The sequence below is a fragment of the Rhincodon typus genome, chromosome 36, assembly GCF_021869965.1.
Source record: "Rhincodon typus isolate 14 chromosome 36, sRhiTyp1.1, whole genome shotgun sequence".
Lineage (NCBI taxonomy): Eukaryota > Metazoa > Chordata > Chondrichthyes > Orectolobiformes > Rhincodontidae > Rhincodon > Rhincodon typus.
In genome coordinates, this window is record NC_063367.1 from 5,396,793 (window position 1) to 5,408,023 (window position 11,231).

Here is an 11,231-nt window from a genome sequence, read left to right on the forward strand (position 1 = left end):
TCCAGGAGTTTGACACAGCAACGTTGAAGAAATGGTGACATATTTTCTAGTCAGGATGGTTCATAGTTCATAGAAACCCTACAATGTGGAAACAGGCCCTTCGGCCCAACAAGTCCACACTGACCCTCAAAGCATCCCACCCAGACCCATCCCCCTATAACCCACCTAACCTACATATCCCTGAACACTATGGGCAATTTAGCATGGCCAATCCACCTAGCCTGCACATCTTTGGACTGTGGGAGGAAACCGGAGCACCCGGAGGAAACCCACACAGACATGGCGAGAATGTGCAAACTCCACACAGACAGAGTGGTTTGGAGGGGAACTTGCAGATGGTGGTGTTCCCACCTATCTGCTGTTCTTGTCCGTCTAGTTCGAAGTGGTTGAGAGTCTGGAAGGTGCTGTCAAAGGGGTCTTCATGAGTTGCTACCATCCTGTAGATAGTACACAATGTTGCTACTGTGCATCATTGGTGGAAGGAATGAACATTTAAAGGTGATGGATGGGCTGCATTGTCCCAGATGGTGTCATGCATCTCATGTGCTGTTGGAGCTGCACTCATTCATGCAAATGGACAGTGTTCATTACATTCTTGGGGATTCTTAAGTGGACCAGCTATTAAAAAATACTGTACCTACAAAAGCACATCTGCAATGTGTAACTCATTATAGAATAAAGACTGCCCACCATGTACAAGGCACAAATCAAACTGATGAAGTGGTAATTGGCTGGATTGGATTTATCTTACTTTTTTTGGACATGACATACTTGGGCAATTCTCTACATTGTTGGGTAGATGCCAATGTTGTCATTTTACTGGACCCACTTGGCTACAGGTGTGGCTAGTTCTGGAGCACAGCACAGTTGGGCTGTGGTCAGGGCCCACAGCTTAAAAATAAGGAGAATGCCATTTGGGTCCAAGATGATGAGTAATTATTTTTACTCAGAGGCTTGTGAATTTTTAAAATTCCCAATTTATAGAGGGATGACAAAAGTTAGGTTTTGAGTATATTTAAGATAGAGATTAACAGATTTCTGATTATCAATCACAGACAGATTTATGGGGTTGAAGCGAGTAAAAGGCACTGAACTGTTCGATCAGCCTTGATCATACTGGATGGCAGGGCATGTTCAATGGGCTGAATGGCCTACTCCTGTTCCTACAGTCTAAGTATCCAGTGGAGGTAAGGAAAACTGGCTGACTGTAACCGGAAGTTGCACCAGAAAACCAGAAATGGGTGATAAATGCAGATTCTGTTTTGTATGTGTAAAATCTTTCTCACTATACTGTTTTGATACCATCACCTTGATACCTTGTTATGATCTCTCAACCTTAATTAGTTTGTGCAGATTTGGAATACTTGTTACTTTGGTTAGACCCTCAGCATGCAACTCTTATACTTATTATGTTAGTCTAGCCATTTGGTTTGTCTCCAGCGCCACCTAATTTCTAATTTTTTGTAATTATCTCTCTGCCTCAATTAACTGGATCACAGGCCATCCCTTCACTTGCTATTTAGCGGTTGACACTTTACTCACATCGTCTGACACTTTTGATCACCTGTAGAGGCTTGTTATTCAGCCTGTAGACATTCCACTCACACCATTTGTATGATCTTTTGATCTCTCGGTGTATAAATTCTGTGCCTGTGCGCTTCACTTCACCTGAAGGAGCAACGCTCTGAAAGCTTGTGATTTCAAATAAACCTATTGGACTATAACCTGGCATTGAGACACTTTGGACCTCAGCTATACAGGCAGCCCTTGTTTCTCTTTTGTCTAAATCAACATTGTTTATTCTTTAAAGTAGATTGCGCACAGCCTCTGTGATAAACATTTTTCTCCTGACTACTTTGTTACAATTATTTAAATGCTAATGAAGTGTTAACATCTGAGGCTGATTTATTTGGTCATTCTCCAGAAGCTAGTGTTTTCTAGCACGGTTTCTTGTGTTGGGAGTAGTTCAGAGAAGGTTTACTAGGCTGATTTCTGGGATCAGGCATTTGTTTTATGAGAACGTTGGGCCGAAATCCACTGAAGTTTAGAACATTGAGAAGTGATCTTATTGAAAGGTAAAAGGTTCAAAGGGACTTGACAGGGTATTTGTTGAAAGGATGCATCCTGAATGGGAAATCTACAACGAATCTCACATTTAAGATGGAGAGGAGGAGGAATTTCTTTTCTCAATTCTTTCCTCATTCATTTCTGAAGATCTCTTCACCAGAGAACATTCAGGAAACTTTCAGGAAAATGGAGTTAAGTCCACAATCAGGTAAGGCAAGATTTACTGAGCCAGTGGCAGAGCTGGGTGGAGAGGGTGACTAGTTTACTTCTGTCCCTTTTTGTTATAATGTTATGATCAACATGCTGAGCATAATTTTTCCTTAGGAGACTATTTTTACATCATAAACTAATGTAAAAATCTAGTTTTCACCTGTTGCAGCAATATAATTTTATTTCATACGCAATGACTATTAGCGTACAAGAGACTGTATAGTGTATCTATAGTGCTGTTTCAGCCACTTTGTTCCCTGCAAAATTATAACACCTAGATACGAGCTGAATATTCATTTTTGGATCCAATCAGTTGAATGGAAACAGGTTAGCTAATGGGGAAATCCAGTGTAATATCTGACAGGCACTTCATTTTCAACGTCAGAAGTTAGTATTTCCCCAACCTGCAGTTGCTGACGTGATCCTTTCACAAAGTATTAAAGCTCCAAAGCTGAAGAGCATGTTAGATGATACGACCTATCTCCCAAGTGGAATAGTGAAACATCTGGAAAGTATCTCATTACCAGTGGAATAGGTTTTACTAAGTGTATGCAACCTTTAGGGAATCTCCACCTTCTTACTTTCCATGGGTTCTGTGCATCAGGCCAGCTTTCTGTCCCCATTCACAATTAGATGGCTGGTTTCAGTTTTCACTTGAGAAATGTGCTTATCAGCAGTTCACTGAAAGGAATAACTCAAAGCAAGCCTCAGTATGTGACTGATAATATAGGGAAAGCCAACATCAAAGTCACGAGCTGTCAGAGTGGAGACAAATGGCATCTAAGTAGTAATAGCCTTTTCCTAGATATTCAATATTGTCTCTCTGCTTTGCGAAATAAAATCTGCACAGCCTTGTCACCAGTAATGACAAGTTCAAAATAAGTAATCTCAGTGTTAGTTTATATCAGTGATGATATGACCAACAAGTGAATCATACGAATAGTACAGATCTTGGCAGTTTGGTTCTTTTTTAAATAGAGAGTTCTTTCAGTGGACCGAAATTCCATTTTTAGGTTGCATTTACTGTTCTTTAAATGAGCTTCCATATTGTTATAATTCTTTAATTAAATTGGGAGGCGAGCGTAATTCAACTGATACAATTTGTAGAAATGCCTAGCAGCCATTAAACAAGGTTTTATCTGAGGCCTTTACAGAATATTACAGCTTATAAAGATGAATGAAAACTATGTGGAAACATGGGAGTAGGCCATTCAGCCCATTGAGCCTGCTCCATTCAATGTAATCATGGCTGATTCCTACTTCAATTATTTTTTTTTTTCCCCCCTACACTTTCTCTACATCCCTTTACACTGTTGGCATTTAGAAATCTGTCAATTTCTTTAAACAGACTCACTGAGTGCCCCCGTAGCCCTCAGCGGCACAGAATTCCAGAACTTCACCACCATTAGAATCAGAAAATTCTGCTCTTCCACTCCTTGTTAAGTATTTTCCCTTTGCTTTGAAATTGTAGCCACCAGTTCCAGATTCTCCAATGAGGGAAAACATCTGACCTGCATCTCCCCTGTCTATCCCTTCAAGAATCTTGTATGTTTTAATAGGATACATCTCACTCTTCAAAACTCGGTTCCCCCAACTTCTATGTGCAGGATAGTCCACCCATCCCAGGAACAAGCTCGATGAATCTTCGTTGCACTCCCTCTATGACAATAATATCTTTCCTAAGGTAAGGGATCAAAACTGTACACAATACTCTAGGTGCAGTCTTACCAAACTCCTATACAGTTGAAGAAAGACTTCACTACTTCTGGACTCCAATCTTCTTATGATGAAAGCCAAGCTTCCATCAGCCTTCCTGATACCTCGCTGCACCTGCATTTTAGTATTCAAAGGCTTCTTGACTCGGACATCCCGGTCCCTCCGTCCATCCATACTTTTTAACTTTCTAATCTCTTACCGTTTAAGAAATAGCACATCTGCTCCACCTACTAAAAAGATAACCTCATATTTTTCCACATTATATTCCATTTGCCATGTTCTTGCCTACTCAAATCCTCTTGAAGCTACTTTGCATCCTCCCCCTTTCCAGGGCACACTGTCACATAGCTTTATGTCATCTTTGAACTTGGAAATATTACATTTGGTCCCCATATCCAAATTATTGGTGAAAACAGTGACTAGCTAGCGCCCCAAGTATGAATCCTGCAGTACCCCATCAGTCACAGACTGCTAACGTGCAAATCAGCCACTTTTTGTCAAACAATTTCGTATTCACAAATTCATGCTGATCTTGTCCAATCCAATCAACATTATTCTCTTGTCATTTATTTCATCTTTTATAATAGTAGGAGGAATGCCAGAAATTATGAATGCGAGGCTAACACGTCCATGGTTCCCAGTTACCTCTCTTCCCTTCTAATGTCGTGCACTAATATTTGGGACTTCCTAATCTGCAAGAAACATACAATCTATTGAATTTTAGAAAATACAATGCATCTACTATCTCCATACTTGCCTCTTTGAACATTCTGGGATGTAGAAATGAAGTCCTGGGGACTTGTCCAAAAAACACAACCTTTTACTACTAATTTTCTTCAATTCCTCATTCTCCCTAGTCCCTTCGATCTTTAATTTTGGAAGATTTCTCGTAACTTCCTCAGTGAAGACAATTACAAAGTGACCATTTAGTTTCTGGTCATGTGTGTTATGACAAAACTTAAGAATTGCTAAAACAAAGACCTTTTGTTGAAGCTTCATTGTCTAGTATTCACCAGAATATTTCACAAGAATACCAATTCAAAGGGAAACCACTATTTATATTGCATGAGAAGACAGCACTAAACTTGGGGTTTAAATGCTGATTATTAGAAGTGTTGCCAAGGAGAATGGTGATTGACAGTTATCAATAGGCTTTGTTTACTCTTTAAACCAGGTAGGGTGACTGATTGTTTCAGAGATAGTAGGAACTGCAGATGCTGGAGAATCTGAGATAACAAGGTGTAGAGCTGGATGAACACAGCAGGCCAAGCAGCATCAGAGGAGCAGGAAGGCTGAAGTTTTGGGCCTAGACCCTTCTTCAGAAATGAAGAAGTGTCTCGGCCCGAAACGTCAGCCTTCCTGCTCCTCTGATGCTGCTTGGCCTGCTGTGTTCATCCAGCTCTACACCTTGTTATCTCAGGGTGACTGATTGGTCACTGATTGATCGAGAAACGAAATGACTGTCACCTATTTTATTGAATTGAAACAGACAGTGTATTTTGACTTTTCTGCTATTTCCCCATTTCCAATAGAATTCTCCTGGCTCTACCCGCACTGAACTCACATTTGGCTAACATTTCCTTTTAAATGTACCCATAGAAGCTTTTAGAACCCGTTTTTATGCTACTTTGCATTCATATTCAATTCTCAGTACAGTATATGCACAGGAAGAAAATATTTGAAGTCGCATTGGATCATATTTTATACACTCAGTAGCAATTACAACTTGCATTTATATAGCACCTTTAACGTAGCAAAATGTCCCAGCATCCTTAACAGCATAATAAAACAATTTGACAATAAGTCACACAAAGGAAATATCAAGGCAAAGGACCCAAAACCTGGTTAGAGATAGGTAAAGAGGCAGCGAGGTTTAGAAAGAGAATTCCAGAGTCTAAGACTTCTATACCTCAAACCACACCCACCATTTGTCATTAAAACCACGCATTTGCAAGAGGTCAAAATTCGAGAAGTGGAGATATTTGACAGCTGAAGAGCTGGAGGAGGCTACAGAAATGGGAAGGGCTAAGACAACAGATGATCTGAAAACAAAGGTGAGAATTTTAAAATCAAGATGTTGTTTCAATGGGAGCTGTCGTAGGTTAGTGTGCACTGGGATGATGCATGAACAGAACCTGATGCAAATTAGGACAACTGTGAAGATTAGGACAAGAAGTTCTGCAGAGGGTTGAAGGTGAAAGTCCAGCCATTTGAGATATCAAATCGGGAAGTGAAAAGTCAGCATCATCCTACTGGACCACAGGGCTGATCTCTCATTGGAGACAACTGGTGATGGATTAACCTTCATGGTAATCTCAGCCAGTGTGGAAACTGAACCCACACTGTTGGCATCACTCTGCATCGCAAACCAGCCATCCATAAAACTGAGCGAACCAACACCCAAACTGAGAAGTAACAAAGGTTTGGAGGAGTGCTTCAGCAGATGGGCTGAGGTAGGCGTACAGCACCTCTGTCAGGCTGCTTGAGCCGAGGAAATACCCAGTTAGATACATAAGCAATACACAAAGCATTTGGTCAGTTTTAATCAAACTAATTTTAAGCAGTGACAGCAGCACACAGAGTGTGTGTTAACTAAGGATAGCTCACAGCTGATTAAGAGTTGGACCCTAGCAAGGATCTGAAACACTAGCACAGTATAAAACATTTAATTTCAAGCCGAAAGTCATTTTCGCAGGAGTAGCTGTGTGGGTAAATTTCACACACAAAAGAAATCAATCGGCTTCATGCTGGCTTACTGGATTGAAAAGCAGCGAAACGTTAGAATGACAGTACTGTAGATGAAACGGCTGGAGGTAGCAGTTAGTAAACCTCCGCAGGAGGTTGGAAAAAAAAGAGCACGCTGGAGAAACACAGCAGGTCTGGCAGCATATGTAGATAGAAAACAGTTAACATTTCAAGTCAGAACTGAAGAAGGATCACTGGTTTTGAAACGTTAACTGTTTTCTCTCTATAGATGCTGCCAGACCTGTGTGCTCCAGCACATATTGTTTTTTTAGGTTTCAGATTTCCAGCATCCATAGTTGTGTGTTTGTCCAGAGAGATTATGCTGGATTTATATAGTTTTAACTACTTATGCACAATATGGATATGGAACAGTCAATGAAATCTGGTGACAAGTGATATGGGTCTGGTTCAAGTACGAGGGGACAGGGAGGGAATGGAAAATCTGTGTGTCTGGACGACAGAACTGCACATGTTAGAACACAGATGGATTTTAATTCAGATAACTTCAAAAATCTGAGTATCAGAAAACAAATGAAAAATATGGGAACATGTCAAGAATGGATATCCTTTAGCAGAGATGACAGATGAGGAAGCCATTTTTGAGAGTCATAACAACATAGTAGGCCATTCAGCCCACTCAATCCATGCAAACACTCTGCAGAGGCAATTTCATTCCCCTGTTCTACCCTAATAGTCTCGCAAATTATTTCCGGCAATTATTTCCATCCCATTTTCTTCCAATGGATCTTTCACCAAAAATCCATGATTCTACAGTGGTTAAGGAAAAGCACTTCTATATTTGTTTGAATGACCTAAGAGAATAACTATGTGAAGCCACCAGCAAAGTCATTTCATAATTAGATTTGCCAATTTGGATTTCTAAACTAAGTGCGAGTAACTGTGTGGAAAAAATCATACTGTGGAGGATATAAAAACAAATCTAAATTGTTAAATCTGACCCATTGAAGATAGATTATAAAAGGCTATCATACGGCCATAAAATCTAACTGGTTCTTTCAAGGAAGGGAACCTTTCACCTTTCCCTAGTCTGGTCTATGTGTGACTCCAGTCCCACACTATATGATTGATACTTCAAAGATCTCTAAGGAAGTCTGGCAAGTCAATCAAATATAAAAACAAGCACTAGATGGCTCGCTAGCAGCTTCTTCAGGAAGTTAGGGATGGATCATAAATGCAGCTTTGCCAGTTATGCAAATTCCAAGAACAAATGACAGATATCATGCCAAAAAAATTGTGGATTAAAGTTAAGTGGCATATTTTTAAGGTGAGGGGGGGAAGATTTACTAGGGACCCAAGGGGCGACATTTTCATACAGAGGATGGTTTGGATGTGGAATGAACTGCCAGAGAAATGTTAAATGCAGGTACAGTTACAACATTTAAAAGAAATTTGGATAGGTACATGAACAGGAAAGGTTTAGAGAGATAGGGGCCAAGTGCAGGCAAGTGGGAGTAGTTTGATTTTTGGAACTTGGTTGGAATTGACGAGTTGGACCGAATAGTCTCCTTCCATGCTGTATGACTATGACTATAAGTAATAAATTGGAGGGGGCTCAGGGAGCAATGAGAATAATTCTAGGATTCAGAGCAGCATCCAAATTAATATTTTCAGTCCTGTTTGTATCTTCATCTATGGCACAGTTAAAAGAGAAATGTTTCATTTGTTTTTAAATGCCAAGCGGAATGGAGAGTATAGAATTCTTTTGGATAGATGAACATGAATACGTTAACAAGGATTGGCATTACTGGGACGCAGAAGTTACCCACTTTTGCTCCTTAATAAATACGTGAAAGTACATGTTGTGGGGAGATAGAAAGCTTTGGCTGGACGAGTGCCTGTTATTGCTGCATTGGTAGCAGCAGAATAATTGAGTCACCCCCTTCAAATTGATACAGATCTCCAAGGACCACATGCTCAATGGTTCCTGAGCTGAGCAGCCATGGAGATATTATACCAAGGCAAGTCACCATAGAAGTCAATTTGGGCAGATATTCAAGAATTTAATTCAATTCACATTTCGGGTGTCATGTAGGGAGAAACTTTGCAAAGTACTTCCCAGGAGACTAATTATAGGAGGAGATAACCCAAAAAGAACACGAACTTTGAAAGGAAATAAATACTATTTCATAGTTATTCATTTATTTTTCATAATCAAATCACAGCTGATTTGAAATTTTATCTTTGAATGAAAAATATTCTTTCTAAATGATATCACATCTTATGGATAGATGGCTTGTTCCCAGATTTTCGCTAATAACCTCTCTGGCTGACTTCTAGGAAGCACTACCATTTATTCAAAACATAATCTATCTTCTCCTATTTCTTTCTATTCAGCAAACACCATCTTGGCATGATGCAGGGTCAGGGACTTAGGAGAACAGATTGAACTTAAGGCCTCCCACTGTCCTACAACACAGAGCACAGCAGTACTCTCAACATTTGGTGCCATCTGGCTTGAAGGTGCTTTTAAAACAAAAATCAGTACACTTTTGTTCTCCTATGTGCCACTCTTCATCTTCCTAGAGTATCATTATTCTTACTCACATTACACAAGCCTGGAAATGGATCAAAAAGCCTGCAAATGCAATTATACTATTTTACACGCACGTAAAGCAGATGTACACACACAATCCCTGTGGAATGAAGTGAGTGAAATAGCAGCTTCTGGTAGTTGCTTTACAAATTCTGGTCATTAACTCAGTTCACGATTGTCAGGTTAGGGAACTAAAAATTGCAACAGATTTAAGCAACAAAACACGGAACCTATAACCAGTCATGGCAGCAGAGGAAAACTTTCCGGTCGAACATACTGATTTTTAAAAAAATGTTATTTTATCAAACTTATATATCCCAAAGTCAAGCCCAATTGTATTGAAAAATAATGGTCATAGTTTAATACTTTCTCTGCTTAGTGATTAGAAACTTTATTCCCAATTATTTGTACGAGCATCTGGAAAGAGAATTGCAGTTGTCTACAATATTAAATGTTGACATTATAAAGAGATGTGGATCAGAATTCCAATGCACTTACATCCCTATTCAGTAAACCTAAACTAACTGAAGCACATAGAGCATTGCTATAGTTTTATCTGATATTTTGCAGACAAATGATAACGAAAGGTTATTTTAACTTTGTGGCCCTGAGATTCAACAGTAAAATTTCAAATGTCTTCTGCAGGAGAATAGGCTATCAAGCCTATGTCATAGAATCATGCAGCATGGAAACAGACCCTTCAGTCCAACTTAACCATGCTGACTGGATTTCCTAAACTGAACTAGTCCCATTTGCCGTTGTTTGGTTCATATCCCTCTCAACCCTTCCTATTCAGGTACCTGTCCAAATGTCTTTTAAATGTAGTAATTGCACCTGCCTCTACACTTTCCTGGCAGTTTGTTCCATACATGCACCACCCTCTGTGTGAAAATAGCTGCCCCTCAGGTCCTTTTTTTTTTTTAGATCTTTCCCCTCTTTTGGACTCCCTGCCCTGGGGAAAAGATCTTGGTATTCACCTTACCTATGCCTCTCATGACTCTATAAACCTTTATAAGACCACCCCTCAGCCTCCTACGCTCCAGGGGAGAAATGTCCCAGCCTAACCAGCCTCGCCTAATAACTCAAAATCGCATCCTTACTTCAAACAAGCAATTTAAGACTAACCAGAAGGGAAGGAATTCAATTTATCTTAGATACATTAATCTGGTACTTAAAGACAGGTGTTTTCACATTTCTTGGAGAACATTTTAATTTTTTTTTCAAATTGACTGAGGCATTGGGACGGCTGGAGGCAACTGTCAAGAACCTGATTCAAGAAATCTCTGCAAAATCTCTGATCAAGAGCTGCCTCTGAGGTAGTATTATTCATAGGAACATCAATGGTATTAGACACAGATGGAATAACTAATCAGAGTTTGTACAGAATTGGCACAGTTTCTGTAACATTTGACGGCTATATCATCTAAAAGCACGAAAAGACATCTTTGAGGCCACAAGAATTAACATAATCATGCTCCATACAAAGACCTGTCCTAGAAGCTAAACATAGAGTTGCATAACTGCTCAAATGATCAACTGTATGATCAAAAACTGAACTGGGAATCTGCAACGTTTTGTTTGCAGATGGATATCTGACTAAGGTTTTGGAGTAGATTTGTGGCTCGGGTTGTGGGTGTTGAGGTTGGTTGGCTCACCGAGCTGGTTTGTTGTTCCGCAGACGTTTCGTTACCGTGCTTGGTAACATCCTCAGTGCAGCCTCTGATGAAGCGTTGGTGTGTTTTCCCGCCTGGTTTTTAAACTCTGGGGTCCGTTGCGATGGATTGCCTCACTTCCGGGTTTCCTCCGTAGTGGAACGTATTTGGGGTCGAGTTCAATGCGTTTATTAATAGCCTGCTTCGTGGAGTGCCATGCTTCCAGGAATTCTCGTGCTCGTCTCTGCCTAGCCTGTCCCAGGATCTTGGTGTTGTCCCAGTCGAAG